We start from the raw sequence: 16183 nt of genomic DNA on the forward strand, positions 1-16183 counted from the left end.
TGTCTGTCAGTAGTTTCTAGATCGCACTACACAAGAAGCAGCTCTCTTTTTCAATGGTTACTTTCAGTCGCCTTATTCACATTTGGCGACGTTAGTTCGTCCGAGTCGAGCAAAAATGTGCGGGAGTTTTTTAATGCGACAGCACTAGAAAGGCCGTGTCGATAATTCATGGTGCGTTAGTGATGCAGCTCCGCGAGTTAAGAGAGCCCCACAAGGAAGGAGATAGAAGGAAGAAGAAAGATGCACGGAAGAAAAGAGAGAGGAAGAAGAAGGAAGACGTGTGGTACGTGGTCATGACAAGCATTGTCATTCGGCGTCACAACACCCCAAAACAAGACCGAAAGTAACGTCACCAAGAAGGAAGTGCCGACCGGTAGAAAGAGCGTGTGGCGGCCTATCTTGAGGCGGCGATCCGTGCTTGCGGCTTATCGTTAATTAACCCATCGATAGCATGGGAATTTTCTCGCTTCTTTTTGGTGACAGATGTCAGTTTTTACCTCGTCCACAGACGCTTTGTGCCGCATTTAAAATGCCTCATGCACATGTGTAGTCTTTTCACGTCCATTTCATTACCGATGCTTCCCTTACATAACATCGTGCTTCAAGCAGTCCGCCGCAACGCCTTCTTATTATTTACACCTTTTGAGGATCGCTGCTTTTTAGCTAATTTCAAGATGCTGCAATTTTTTGCTGCTGTACATTTCCTAGTACACGCATGCAGTCATACTGAGGTTCAAGTACAGAACAAAACGAACAAAGCAGTTTGCCTCCCTACTCGCTTCGGCTGTTCTGAACTCTCCTCCTTTAGCCAAATAATTCTGTGTTAAAAATGCATCTTGATCACATTGATTTAATGTCAATATTATTTTTCAATTTTTTGTCCCAGTGCTTAAACTGCAATACGAACACTTTCTAAGTAGGCTCGAAGTAATATTTTGACCATTCTTACAAATGCATCAAAAATACAATTTTTGTCCGCTTAATATATTCATTAAACATCAAAAAGGTTCTAAAATACACTATAAATGCAATAAAACATACAAATATATACATTAAATACACTAGTTTAAAAATAAGTGTACACTTTATACACCTAATATATTACAAATATTTTCACTTCGTCTCGGCTTAAAAAAGGTGTACTGGTCGGATAACACTGATAAATGTTATCAACAGCAGAAGTACAGAAGTAATGACTTAACCGGCAATAAGCATCAGGAGACAGACAATCCTAAAGAACACGAGTTGTCATCAAGAAGTCTCACAATGGAAGGTAAACTTACGGCACCTGAAAGGGAAATATGTCGCCACGCAGGAAAGACCGACGGAAAGTGACGCCAGCAAAGAGGAACTGCTCCGGCAAGCGCGACACTCTACATGACTTATATATGCCCCCCGAGAGGAGATGCATTATCTTGCCCGGTGAGGCGCTTTTTGCTCAAAGACTCTGGGCCCCCAAATTTTCGCACAAGTATCGGAGTGGTCGCTTTCAAATCTTTAGTCTATCTAGAACCAAACTGCTAGTCGAAACTTGCGTCAGGCACCGGCCAGGAGTCGAACCGTCAAGCAACAAATACATGACCGTCTAGGGAGCCGCTCGGCCATGCCAAGCGGGGTTTTTTTCGCTGGCATGTTCGGGGGCAGAGGTGCGCATGGTGCCGTTGCCGATTGAATGCCGTCACGCTGTGCCCACTTAATTTAAATAAGTGGTGATTGCCTTCCTGCTAGAATCTACTATAAACGAATGGAAGACAGAAAAGGGAGTGTTCACTGTTCCCGGAGCCCTCCACTATGACACGTCTTTCTTCCCTTCTTCTTTCAATTCTTTCTTTATCCCTTCCCTTACGGCGCGGTTCGGGTGTCCGCCGAGGTAAGAGAGACAGTTACTGCTTCACATTCTTTCCTCAAATAATAATAATAATAATAATTGGTTTCTGGGGAAAGGAAATGGCGCAGTATCCGTCTCATATATCGGCGGACACGTGAACCGCATCGTAAGGGAAGCGATAAAGGAGGGAGTGAAAGAAGAAAGGAAGAAAGAGGTGCCGTAGTGGAGGGCTCCGGAATAATTTCGACCACTTGGGGATCTTTAACGTGCACTGACATCGCACAGCACACGGGCGCCTTAGCGTTTTGCCTCCATAAAAACGAAGCCGCCGCGGTCGGGGTCGAACCCGGGAACTCCGCACTAGCAGCCGAGCGCGCTAACCATGGAGCTTCCTCAAAAACCAAATGCTGCGGTACTGAAAATTGAAATTTTGTTCCTCAGAAACCAAATTTAAATTTTCAGTACCGCAGCAAGAGTGAATAATTGCTGTGTTTATTCAAGCCTCTACTTCATGTTAGCGTGATCATAAATATGTAGGCTTAGGAACTGATATAATAAATTTATTCAAAATAGAGTAGTAATACATAAAGCTTCCTATCTTGACACTGATTACCTTATATATACATAAGCGAGTTCACTCAAAGAATATGAAGCGCTGGATGACAGAAACCTAAATAAAAGATCTTGAATAAAGACTTAAATTTCTATATTAGAATAAGCAAAAAGAAATCTGCTTGTCATATCTATTTTACGTTTGCCATCTCTGTGCCTTTCTACTTTTACCAGCTAAGCACATGTGTGACTCACTGCCTCTTTTTAATTATGGAAAATTAAAAGCAACGCTTGCTTTTTTTTTATTTGGTACGTTCATCACCTCTGGTAGGTGAGTCCTGTCAAATGGGGCAACTTTATGCATTAGCTAGAGTTAATGGGCATGATATATGTTCCAGTATGCGTTTTATTTACGCTCTAAATACTAGTATTCGATCAGAAGCTAGATAGCGGCCAGCTTCTGACTTTGCCGGTCTTTCTGAGTTCGCAAGGATGGATATTGTCTCGCTTTTTCTGCTTTCTGTGCTACTTTTTAGCGGAACAATTCCGTAAGTGCCGCATATATTATTCTCTGCAAAAGCCAAAATTTAGAACCATTTTGCTCTTCCCTTCCAGTTAAATTTATTTTGCGTTGGAATGCACTTAAGGAGTGTACGCATTGTGCAGTAATGCAGAACATGACTGTAGTCAGTATCGCCAAACGCATCAAACATTTCTTCGAAGCTGCGCCACATCGCAACGCAAAGCAACTGCATTATGTTTGATGAATCTCTAGTTGAGTGCCACGTTACTTGGGCATAAGTGCCAAATGCTATCCTGGAGTGGCTTGCTCGCTAAGAAGAATAATTTGCCTTCAAAAATTTAACACTTTAATTAAACAGTTACCTCTGTGACCTATTTTTTAGGCGTGACTTTCAAGAATTTTCGGAATGAACGAAAACGTCTTAGGGGTTTAACGTAAGGGTTTAAAGTTGTTATACCGACTAGGGTTGCGAAAACGTGTTCATTCTTTAATCTGAGGGGACACTGAAGCTTCGCCTTAAGTGTGGTCATTCTCTACTTAATATTCTTAGATTACGGTCAGTCCTCATACCACTACCAGTGCCGTGGCGCAGCGGTTACGCAATGCGCCATCGTACTGGCAGGTGTATGTTTTTATCACGGCCACCGGTACGTACTATGCGACCAATGTCGCGCTTCCAGAGACACCTCTCGCAACCAATCATTAATTTATCTGCCACCTGCCACGGTGGTCAGTTTGCTCACAATCCGGTGGGCACTCTGTGATGACGCCTCAATGTTACATGACCTAGGTGGTCAGACGCTCTTCTAGGTCACATGACACAAGACAAGGAGCACAAGACACGATAAAACAAGATTCTTGCTCGGGTTTGGAACGTCTGGAGTAGCGCTTTCGTGCTGAAACTTTAGCATATAACTAAGTCTGGCCGCTGTGATTGTACCAAGGCGATAACTTATTTCTGCTCAGAACAGAATTAGAATCAGCCGGAAAATTGCCTAACAGCGAGTCGGTTAACGACACCGACTACGCCAAAGAATTTTTTGCGGCACGAGCTCCTTAACGCTGTCACGCTAATAGGAGCCCAGCACAGTGAGTGCTGTTGAGAAGGAAAGTTACTAAGCGCCCCTTCCTCAGCGTTCCACTCAGAATGGCTGCTCGAAGCCGTCATGTGTAGCTGCGTGAGAAGTTCAAGACAAGCACAAGCTCTCAGTGTTCTTTATATTCTTTTGAGAACAATAAGGCTGAAGTTAACACTACAGAGAAATACTCTATACTGAGCGAGCTGATTGGTGTTCATTCTGACGACCAGTGCGAAATTCGGCAAGGGACCGAAAGAAAAGACAACACGTGCGCTGACTCACTGGTCGTCAGAATGGACACCAACCAACTCGCCCAGCATGGCATGCTTCTAAGTTATATTTGTAGTTCTTTGGGCTCTTTTCATGTACATCTTTTAATTTGTCTAACCCGGCGATTCTAGCCACTATCGTAGCAGTTTGCGAGTGTCATGAGAGGACGACTTCTTGGTACGTTTGTGCCCTGATTACGTCCAGACACTCTGCGGGTGCCTCCAGAAGTCTCCTGGGCATGCACCAATGATATGCCGCATTTTAACATCCTAGTGGCGGCGTCAGTTGCGCCTTTGCAATGAAGATCTGGGCGTTTACAAGGAACATCTGTGCGCAGGCTGGCGTCACCGAACGCTGCCAGCTGAATGGAACAATTCGACAGGGTACCTCACGGAGTTTCTTTGGAGGTTGGTGGTGTACACGCTACGTAAGACTGCAAACGCCAGGGTAAACGTTTGACCCTTGGCGGTCTGTGCACTGAGGAGAAGTACAGGCAGGTGTTGGAGCTAGGTCCGAAGTTCTGCCTTAAGCCGGAATTGAGTCCAGGTGACAGGCTGGACCCTCCCCGTATTATTGCTGGACAGGTGCCGAAGGAAAGGATGGCAAGGTTGCTAAGCGAGTTCTATGAGGTGGTAACCAGCAAGGAAAAAGTAAGGAAAGTGTCCCGTGAAACCTACAAACATGTGGTAAAGTATCCGGCCGAGGACAAGCTGACTCTGGTACTATGTGAAAAAGAGATATTTTTGGTTATTTTGTCTATTGAGCAATAACAGAAGAAACCTATTTCTGCAGTTCTGAAAAACATTAATAAAGTGCGTGTCGAACCAGTGTCATCAAATTGGAAAGTGGTCGCTTCGTTGAAAAGGCAAAAGCCTTGATAACTTGTGTGCGAGAGTAAAAGGCGCTAAGCAGCTACACTTGGAGTTATTATTCACAGCTAAAACGCACAAGCCGCATATTCCTTTCGGGGCGGTAGTATCTGAACGGTACACCTGGCAACTGAGCTATCAGGCATCCTGTTAAAGCACCTGAAATCTCTGAGGATCCAAGACCCCTTTCTGATCCCTAACTCGGCGTCGGTGGTGCAGTTTCTATCGGAATACAACCTCCTGGAAGTTATTCGACGCTTAGCGAGGACGTAAAAGACTTGCTTTGCTGCCTTCCGCATTTGGCGCCTAATGAAGTGTGTGGGAAAGTGCATCACTGAACACAGTGACGAACTCGTCTTCAGGAATGCCCGATGGGTCACCGCTGAAAGCTTCCTTGAACTTCTCTCATCATATCTGGTTTCAGCCTTGGTCACTGGGGCAACAAGGTCTTTGTCCGAAAGTAAAAAGTTTGCATCGTGTCTCGGGTTGTTTCGGTCCTCAGTGAGATCTTTCTGTCGAAGGTGGACCGGTTCCTGAACGGTGATTCTGGAGATATCACGGCAGGTGTCTTCAGGTACATGGACGACTACCTCGTCTTTATCAAGGAACTGGTCAGCATAAGCACGGCTCCCGATATCGTGAAGATTTTTAAGTAGAGGGGGCAGGGGCTAACCTTCACGTTTGAATTACCATTCGATGGACGAGTACGATTCGTGGACTTAGAGTTGAAGCTAGCCAAGCATCAAGTATGTTGGGTGTACGCACCTACGGCCGGCAAGCCCCTGCTTCCGTAGAAGTCGAATCACTCCAAACCGGTGAAAAATGGGATAGCTTTGTCTTGCGTGTCAGCAGCACTGAGGATATCTTGCCAACACAGGGTACAAGATGTTTTCTTGGACAGGTGAGCAGGTTTCCTGAAGCGGGCATTACAACGACGAACCTCGCCCTGTTAGGTGAAAGGCTTTTGCTGAAGCTGAAGAGAAAGTCGGCCCCTGCGTCCCAACAAGTGGAACAAGATTCAGCGCGAAAAAAAAATCGTCTGCATGCCATGCATACACGGTCTTTTACATCGCCTAAGACAGTGCAGGTCGTGTTCTCCGCCGGCAAGAAGGTCGCTGAAGTTTGTGGGGCAGTAAGGAGGAGGCTGGACCAGCCCTTCTCCCAAGGTAGCTGCCAATGCGCGGTAGCGCACGCGGACAAATTCACCGACTACAAAAAAAGGAGTCGTGTACAGCGTGCCGTTGCCTTGAAGGAGTTTTTACTGTCGGCAGATGAGAAGATGCTTGAATGTGACGCTTAAAAAGCACCAGGATTCCTTGAAGGACAAAAAAAGTATTTCGTCCAACCACGTACTTCCTTACCGTGACTCCAAGAAGCGAACCAAGCGGACTTCCCCCCCCCCCTTCCCCCTCAGACCTTCCCAATACCTCAGTACCTTAGAGTAGACACAATCAAATTTCCACGGAAATCTTCGAAGCTTATGTCATCGTACCGCAATGCGCGGCGCAACCTTCGGTCGCCCTGCAAGATAATGAGTTATCATTGTTTGATGAGTGCCTCCAATAGCGTGGATTAAAGATGTTTTCTTTCCTTTTTGTCTTGTAGAATATTTTTGTCATAAATATTCAGGTGTTAGCGCACGTGTTGTCTCTTCTTTCTCTTCCTTGCGACTTCCTTGTCGACGGACGGACGGACGCACGGACGGACGGATGGTTGGAGAGGACTTCATACTTTTACCCTCAAAATGCCCTGTTTCATTATAACGGGATCTCTTAGCCCCTTCGCCTAACACTACGGTGGGGCCACCTACTGATAAAAACTGCAACAATGTGTTGTGATTGGAGGAGACTCCTGTTTTGCTTTCCTTCGTTTCATGCATTTGACAAAGATATTGCAGCTTTTTCTTGTTCGCGGGAGAAATGACACCGCTAAAATCACGTGACAGCTCCAACTTTAAATGGTGGGTTCAAGGGCTAATCCGAGAAGGAGTCTGCACTTTAGATGACGTTTTTTAAACTATATGCAATAACCACTAGGAGCCGGAAAAAAGCTAGCAGTTTTCCCGACTGTGAATTTAGAGTACTAGTGCGGCCTGTCACTTCATTTAGCGTTCATTTTTATTTTTCGGCTCCGTTTAGTCGTGAAATACATAACTAGTCTTATCTTTGGGTTTCCATACTAAGCTTAACACATACACGTCACATTTCACGGTGGCAAGAAATGAATCGATACCATTTTTTTCTGTATAATACCTTCGGATTTTGTACGCAAGTGCAGCCGAGAAAGCATTGCATGATTTACTTCGTGCAAGAAAGCAACCTCTTCGTACCTTCCTTAATTACCGTAGGGCACGAAACGAAAGCATGCCGCTTTGCACATATTATATAGCTATATCGTTTCGATGCATGAACGTGTGTCCCTGGGCATGTTCTTTCAGTGAAGCCAAAGGGGCACCTCTTTTCCCAGCACGTAATATATGCCTGCAAGTGGTAAGTCTGGCCGATTGCAATATACTGTGTGCACCGCAATTTTTTCCTCTTTAGACCGGAACATCAAAAGAGGAAGCTAGGCATAGGTAAAAACAAGATGTATGCGCTAAGACACAAGCAGGGCAATATCATTAGCAATATGGATAAGATAGTTAATGTAGCCGATGAGTTCTACACAACTCAAAACGTTTATGAAAGAGACAATAGCTCAAAGCAATGCATCATCCCGCCAGTAACAAAAGAGGAAGTAAAGAAAGCCTTAGGAGCAACGGAAAGGGTAAAAGCAGCTTGTGAGGATCACGTAACAGCAGATATCAGAAGGATGTAGGAGAGACTGTGCTAGAAAGACTAGCTACCCTCTATGCGCAAAGCCTTACGACCTCGATCATACCAGAAAGTTGACAGAACGCACACATTATCTTAATTCATATGAAAAGAGATGTCAAAGACTTGAAAATTTACAGGCCGACCAGCTTGCTGTCCGTTGCCTACAATCTATTTACTAAGGTAATCGCTAATAGATATCGGGCAACCTTAGACTTTAATCAACAAAATGATCAGGCAGCCTTTCTTAAGAGACATTCCCCAATAGATCATATTCATGCTATCAGTCAGGTAATAGATAAATGCAGCGAATATAACCAACCCCTATAAATAGCCTTCATTGATTACGAGAAAGCATTCGACTCAGTGGAAACCTCAGCAGTCATACAGGCATTGCGTAATCAGGGGGTAGAAGAGCCTTATGTCAAAATACTGGAAGATATATATAGCAACTGCACAGCTACTATAGTCTTACATAAAGTCAGCAATAAAATTCCAATAAGGAAGGGCGTCAGGCAAAGAGACACGATCTCGCCAATGCTGTTCACCGCATGTTTACAGGAGGTATTCTGAGGCCTGAATGGGAACAGTTGCGAATATGTGTTACTGGAGCATACCTAAATAATCTGCGATTCGCTGATGACATTCCCTTCCTCAGTCACTCAGGAGGTCAGCTGGAAAACATGATCAATGAGTTACACAAACAAAGCAGAACGGTGGGTCTAAAAATTAACATGCAGAAAACGAAAGTAACGTTCAACAGTCTAACAAGAGAACGGCAGCTCACAATTGGCAGCGAGGTGCTGGAAGTGGAACAGAAATATGTCTACTTAGGGCAGGTAGCGACAGCTGATGCGGATCATGAGAGGGAAATAACTAGAAGGAAAAGAATGGGGTGGAGCTCATATGGCAGGTTCTATCAGACCATGAATAGCAAGTTACCAATATCCGTCAAGAGAAAAGTGTACAACAGCTGTATCTTAACGGTACTTACCTAGGGGGCAGAAACGTGGAGGATAAGGAAACGGGTTCACATTAAGTTAACGGCAACACAGCGAGCCGTGGAAAGAAAAATGTTAGGTGTAGCAATAAGAGTCAGGCCGGAAGCGGGCAGAGTGGGTGAGGGAACAAAAGCGTGTTAATGACATCCTAGTCGAAACCAAGAATAAGAAATGGGCTGAGGGAAGGGGTTGTAATCCGAAGGCAAGATAACCGCTCGTCCTTAAAGGTACCGGAGTGTATCTCAAGAGATGGCAAGCGTAGCAAGGGACGGCAGAAGGTTGGGTGGGCGGATGAGATTAAGAAGTTTGCAGGGATAGGGTGGATGCAGTTTGCAAAGAACAGGGTTAATTGGAGAGAAATGAAACAGGCCTTTCCCTGCAGTGGGTGTAGCCAAGATGATGATTATGATGATGATCGAAAGATAACTTCATATATTTCGAAGAATAACACGAATACGCGCGATGTACTGCGCTCAAAAATTAGGGGGACGCTTATCTTCGCTTTAAGCGAAGACACGATAGCGCCTTCTCCCTTTTCGTCGTTATTCCTTTCCCATTTCTCACCGTTTACTAATGCACAATCACATTACAGATCGCAGTCATCTATTACAGCTACAATTGCCGATCACATTACCAATTACCAGTCACTATCTAGGTTACCCTGCACGACATACTTGGACACTACAAACTCGTACACATGCACACCATTTGTTTCAGTATACACTGAAGCACCATAACACCGCGTTTTTATACCGTGCAATTTCTGCGCCTAATTACCATTTATAATTAGTTCGAAAGCACTAATCCGGACGTTCCAAGTCAATCAAAATCGTCTCTTGGCGATGTTTCTGCGCCAGAAGAATTAGAAAGAAAAATCACATTAACATCCACGACTAGGATTCGAACCAACGGTGGTGCAAACAGACCAGCTTCAAAGGCCCCTGCGCGAGAGCCCATATGATATTGCCGCATTGTTTTATTCCACATGGTATTTACTACACGAGATTATGTATGTACAGGAAGGCGATATATACAGATTATTCACAATGCATGCAGCTAGTGACGGCACTGCGCTAGCTATAGTCAGAAAATATTGCGGAAAAGATAATCACCGCATCAAGAGCCGAAACCAGCCTGTAGAAAGTCCCTCTCGCCATTAGTGTCCCCGAGTTGGAGCATCATTCGACTGAAATGGCTTCTTGCTGATACAAGAGGTCCAGCATGCGCGTTTTCCACAGGCTATGAAGTGCAATGAGAAAGAATATGTCACATGGTTCGTAATCACATTGAGTATTCGCAAGGTAACGAACACTGTAGGCATTTAAAAGCCTTTCTTAAGCGTCCTCTGCAGCACATCTCAAAATAAAATCGCACTCTTGCAGTTCATAAAACTGAGTTCAATGGTTTAGGGTACACTGCACAGGCAGCAGTTAATAGAAGGCACAAAAATCAGTGCGAAACAGATTTGTGCTACGTAGAAGATGATGAGCGGACGGTGCCGCGGAACGGAGCAGATGGATGTTGACGAAGACGACGCTCTGCAATGCGCAGCGCGACAGTGTGGTAGGCGTATTAGACTGCGGCGATAGCCAAAAAAAGTGGCTTCTTAACAAAAAACATCTCTAGGCTATCGCCGAAGTCGAATACACCACGTGTTCAACTGCCCCACACTCTTGCGCTATGCATTGCAGAGCGTCGTCTTCATCAACTTGCATCTGCTCCGCCCCTCGGCACTGCCCGCTCATCGTCATCTTCTACGTAGCGAAAATCCATGGTTTCGCACTGATTCGAATGCGGTAAACATTCTCGGCAGCTTTTGCCTTTTTCAATTACTATAAGACCCGTGCAGATTTCAAACACACGATACTAAGTCATACACCCTACAATCAGTTCACTAGGTGCCCCTGTAACGAAGACGCCGTCCCTTTCGGTAGCGTTTAACAATGTTCTCCGCAACAAAGGTTTAATCGGCCTCTGGCCGAGGCACCGCCTAGGATATCGACGGCAGTAATGATTATCGCATTAGGCGCCTCTGTTTTCCAACCGGTAACCTCGCCGTAGACTCCCTTTTCCTGCATGCCGACCTCGCCGGACGCCCGTACCGTGCACAAAATTCAAGGACGCCTTGTTGAGTGTTGTAGATTTAAAGGAAATCGCTTCCATCGGACTATTCCAGATATCGCATCTCTGGATGGTGCACTGCAAACCGGCACAGTTTAAAAAGAAAAGCTCGCCAAATGTGGCAAGGCACTTCTGATGTACGGAAAAGTCAAGTCAATTTCTGGAGAAAACTGTCGTGCTGAAGACATGGCGTAAAAGTGGACTGTCAGCCGGCATGTTACTTCGTCACTCGCTGAAGGGGTCAACGTTGCCGACGTTCCACGTCTGCTGGCTGTGTGTGGCATGCAGAGACTTATCCATGGACGCCCACCCCTCTGTCTTCACTGCAATCGTGCTGGACACATTCTGCTCATTGTCGAACACCGCGCTGTGAATATTGCCAGCGTTTCGGCCGCACAGCCGAGGAATGTGTGGTGACACATGCGGCGAAGTTGCGGCATCGAGTACGGCCCCCCCGATGACGCATTGCAAGAGCATATCATGGACGCATGGAAGAACTCGACGCGACTGGAGATCTTCCTACCGCCGTCTCGCCGAGTCGTCTAGTGTCACTCCACCGGCTGTTGACGAACGACAGGAACCTATAGCGTCTGACGGAGAGGAGGACGATGATGCAGTGCAGGTCTTGGAGGAGGCGCAGTGTCCAGCTGCTGGTGAAGAATAAGTCATTGTGTCTGAAGACCATGCGTTTGCCGCTACGTACAGTCTTGAGCAAAAGTGGTATACAACAAGCAGCTGGTGGCGGAGCTCTTCCAAACAGCATCGAAACGCCATCTATCGACAACGACAGGGCCGAGACAGCTCACGGAGGACTCTGTAGGCATATCAGTTTGCTCATTTCAATGTGTCGCGGTGTTTTTCGGTGAAATGCCGAGCGGTACCGCAGAAGTGCCGCACCTGTTAACGTTGAGTTAAAACTGGACACCACACACATGGCCTTTTGTTCGTCGCCCTAGCGTGGCGCGAATGGCCATTACGCGAGCGATATCAAGCGCGGCGGGCGCTGGTCATGCGTCGCTCGGCTTGCCGTATCTCGATCATGCAGTGAGAACAAAATACGAAATGAACACGCAACCCACACGTGTCACATATATTATGGAGCCTAAATTAAATTTTAAAGGAAAGAGGTGTGAAGACGACGAAGTGTATTAACCGAAGAATAAAGAAGAGGAAGAAGAAGCATTCGGTGAGGTGGAGAGAGATGATTGGTGGAGAAGAGAAGAAGACAAGCTTACGTGGACTAACACCGATGCTAGAAAAGGGCGAGTGAGGGCGAGGCACTGGGGTGAACAGCAGGGAAGCCGAGGCTCCGGCGGGTCAGGGTCACTTTGGCTGGAAGAGAGCGACGCCGGCTACTGCTCCGGTGAGCTCGCGTTCTACGACTTCGCATCGTAGACTCCTGCCGTGCCTGAGCCCGTTCCGGGGAATCAACGGAGGACGCTACCACCTGCTACGGCCAGGGGTATCTCCAGCGCTGTTGCCACCAATCCGCGTGGTGCCCCCAAAGCGAACAACACCGGCATCACCTCCAAGGGCGCTTGGACGTGAAGCTTGTACGACGCAGCCAGCGACGCCAGCCCGAGCACGTCGAACGACGCCTCGACGCCGCCTACTGGATCCATACAACGCCGCAGCCACACCGAACCAACCGTGAGCATGAACGCCGACCGCTAATAGTAGAACACTAGTAATAGACGCTAGTAGCAGTGTGCCCGGGTCGCGTGTATTTATAGTCTTTGTGTTTTGTGTTAGTTTTGTTAGTTTTGTGTTCTAGTGTGTGTGCCACGTAGGGTGTATTAAATGTGCTTTTGTGTGGGTACACCCGTCGCCTAGTCCATTCTTTCGGTCCGAGTGTTCTTCGGAGAGATCCGTGAGAAAGATAAATGACGAGCCTGCCAGGATTAATTTTCTTTTTTCTTTTTGCTTTGTCTCGGATCTTTCCGATCTCTCCACGGCAGAAAGGATGGATTTGGCGAGAACGTTAGAACTGGCGCTCAAGCTAGGGTTAAGCAAGGAAGAGGCGATACATCTCTATAAGGAGGAGGGAAAGAGGCAAGGAAAGGAAAGGGCGCAAGCACGCGCAGACACTCGCGAAGCAGAAGGGCGCGAGTCGAAAAGAGCTCGCGAGGCAGAAGAGCGAGAAGAGAAAAGAGATCGCGAGGCAGAAGAACAGGAGAAAAGAAGGACATAACGGGAGAAACAGTTTATTTTGTGGAAACAGGCGCTTGTCGCGGGAGGATATGATGAAATCACGGACAATGATCAGCGGTTCTTAGCGGGTACAGAATCTCCCAGACCGGCCAGAGTTTGGTCAAGAAAGCTAATGGCTCCTTTCGATTACAAGAGAGATGATTTGGATGCATATCTGCAACGATTCAAGCGGATTGCTTTGGGGCAAGGCTTGTAGCGCAGCGAATGGGCCACGGCATTGAGCATGTGTTTAGTCGGAGAGGCGCTGAATGTGTTTGGAACGATGCCTGCTGCTGATTCCATGGACTACGAAAACGTCAAAAAGGCACTCCTCCAAAGATTCAGGCTTACGGCAGAGGATTTTCGCGAGAGATTTCGCACCGCGAAACCTGAGGATTCGGAAACCGCGAAGCAGTTTTCCTGCAGGCTGACCAACTATTTTGATAGGTGGCTTGATATGTCAAACACAGAAAAGAGTTTTGAAGGTGTGCATGACAAGCTGGTCACAGAGCAATTCATAGCGTGTTGCAGCTCAAAGCTGGCGCTATTCCTGAAAGAAAGTTGCGTTCGTTGGAAGAGTTCTCCGACACTGCAGACCAATTCCTCGAGGCTCAAGGGTTAAGAAATTTTTGTAAGACAAAGGAGGAAACCCAAGAGACCTTAGAGGCAGATGCGGTAAGACCAAGATCATTTGGCGGTGCATCTAAGGCGCCAGTAAGGTGTTTTCTCTGCGGCAAGGTGGGACACCGTGCAGCTTACTGTCGGACTAGTAGCGCTGCCCAGAAAACACGGGTTGTGTGTCAAGGTTGTAAGAGGAGGGGTCATACTCTGGATGAATGCCGATACAGAACTCAGGACCCAGCTTCATGCGTTGTCGAATCTAGGACAGAACTTGTCACGTCACCCGAAGTTCCACAGCTTAAAGGAGAGAAAACGCCGCTGGAAAATGAGGCAGTGAGTGGAACACCAAAGTCGAAAGCAGCAATGCCAGTGGTGGTTGGGCAAATAGAAGACCGTCCTATATTGGTGCTTAGAGACAGCGGAGCCAACACAGTCTTGGTTCGTAGAAGGCTGGTGAGGGACGAGGATCTTACAGGGGAAGCGTCGGGCGCCACCCTTGTAGATAGCACAGTGAGGTACCTTCCTGAAGCGAGGATTCTAGTGTCCACGCCTTATTATACTGGACAGGTAGTGGCAGAATGCGTAGACCAAACCATTTACGATCTCATCTTGGGAAACATTACGGGTTCAAGAAGTGTCGAAGACCCCTATCCCGAGTGAAGGATGCTCGACGTTGAACATCCAAAGGAGGAAAGGCCCGCGACAGCTCAGACGGGTGCAGTCAGTTTCTCGTCGGCAGTGGAGACAAGAGCTGAAGCAACAGCCCGAGAAACGCAGCGTCCGCTCTCTACTCCTGTTGCGGTGTGAATGAGCGTAACACCGGGCGAGATTGCAATTAGGCAAAAAGAAGACCCGAGCCTAAAGACCTGCTTCGAAAGAGTCGGGGAACAAGTAAAAAGACAGAAGAGTCGCACATCCTTCGAATATCAATTGGTAAATGGTCTTCTGCACAGGGAATGCATATTTAGTTCAGAAAGGCGTGTCCAACAGCTGGTGTTACCGAGAGACATGCGAGAGACCGTGCTACGCTCAGGACATGACGCCATTATGGCCGGACACCAGGGTGTTCAAAAAACGGTGTCTAGGATCACCTAGGAGTTTTTTAGGCCGGGTGTTCAGAGTGACGTTAAGCGCTTTGTTCGCTCATGTGATCTGTGCCAGCGCACAGTTCCGAAGGGAAGAGTTGATCCCGTACCTCAGGGCATGATTCCAGCCGTCGATCTACCGTTTCAGCGAGTAGCTATTGACATTGTGGGGCCAATCTCTCCAGTATCCGCCAAAGGCAATGGATATGTGCTTACTATAGTTGACGTGGCCACTCGTTATCCTGACGCTATTCCACTGAGAACTATTGACAGTATCCAAGTGGCGGAGGGTGTTGTGGAAATGTTTTCGCTTAATGGGTTCCCGAGGGTAATTTTGAGTGACCCGGTCTTGATCTTCACATCGGAGCTAATGAAGGAGGTAAACCATCTTCTTTCAGTAAGACAGTTACTGACGACACCTTACCATCCCATGTGTAATGGGTTTGTAGAGCGGTTCAACGGCGCCCTCAAAAATATGATCAAGAAAATGTGCCAGGAGAGACCTAATGATTGGGATAGATATCTCCCAGCTCTTTTGTTCACTTACCACGAAGTACCACAAACGAGTCTTGGTTTCTCGCCTTTCTAGATGCTATATGGGAGAACGGTTAGAAGTCCACTTGCAATACTCAAGGAGCTGTGGACTAGTAAAGAGATTGAATCAGATTTCAAGACCACATACACGTATGTTCTTGAGTTGCGGGACAGGTTTGAAGGAAACTTGTAGGCTTGCGCATCAAGGCCAGGAAAAGAAGCGTGAACGCCATAAGGGATATTATGAAAAGAAAGCAATTCACAGGAAGCTGGATCCGGGCGACAGGGTTCTCGTCCTGCTACCCACGGATCATAAGTTACTGATGCAGTGGAAGGGCCCGTACCTTGTGACGCGGAAGAAAAACGACATGGATTATTAGGTATTGATAGATGGCACTAAGAGGGTTTTCCATGTTAATATGTTGAAGAAATATGAAGAACGAGGTCCCGTACGGTGGTGCGCCCCCAGGGCAGCTTGTTAGGTAGTGGCCGAGGTAACAGGTGACGTTGCCGAGGCGCCCACGTTCTGTGGGAAGAAAAACGGAGGAGGGGATGAGGTACTGAAGAAGCCCAATTTGAATGCAGATAGATAATTACAGCTCTAATCGAAATCAAGGGGGAGACGTTTTCGGATGGGCCAGGCAAAACGGAGGTCATATGTTGCAAATTAGACTTGTATACAGATAGAGTTAACTGA

General features: G+C 46.9%; 1 long non-coding RNA gene across 1 annotated transcript in view; it reads left to right on the forward strand.

The window, feature by feature from the left end:
* Positions 1-2786: 2786 nt before the first annotated feature.
* The window catches only part of LOC144134889 (uncharacterized), a 28137-nt gene continuing 14740 nt past the window's right edge, over positions 2787-16183 (forward strand). The window contains exons 1-2 of the long non-coding RNA XR_013315291.1: positions 2787-2928; positions 7559-7610. This is a non-coding gene — a long non-coding RNA (uncharacterized LOC144134889). The remainder of the gene's footprint in view (positions 2929-7558; positions 7611-16183) is intronic.

This window comes from Amblyomma americanum, chromosome 5 (assembly GCF_052857255.1).
Source record: "Amblyomma americanum isolate KBUSLIRL-KWMA chromosome 5, ASM5285725v1, whole genome shotgun sequence".
In the NCBI taxonomy this organism is placed as follows: domain Eukaryota; kingdom Metazoa; phylum Arthropoda; class Arachnida; order Ixodida; family Ixodidae; genus Amblyomma; species Amblyomma americanum.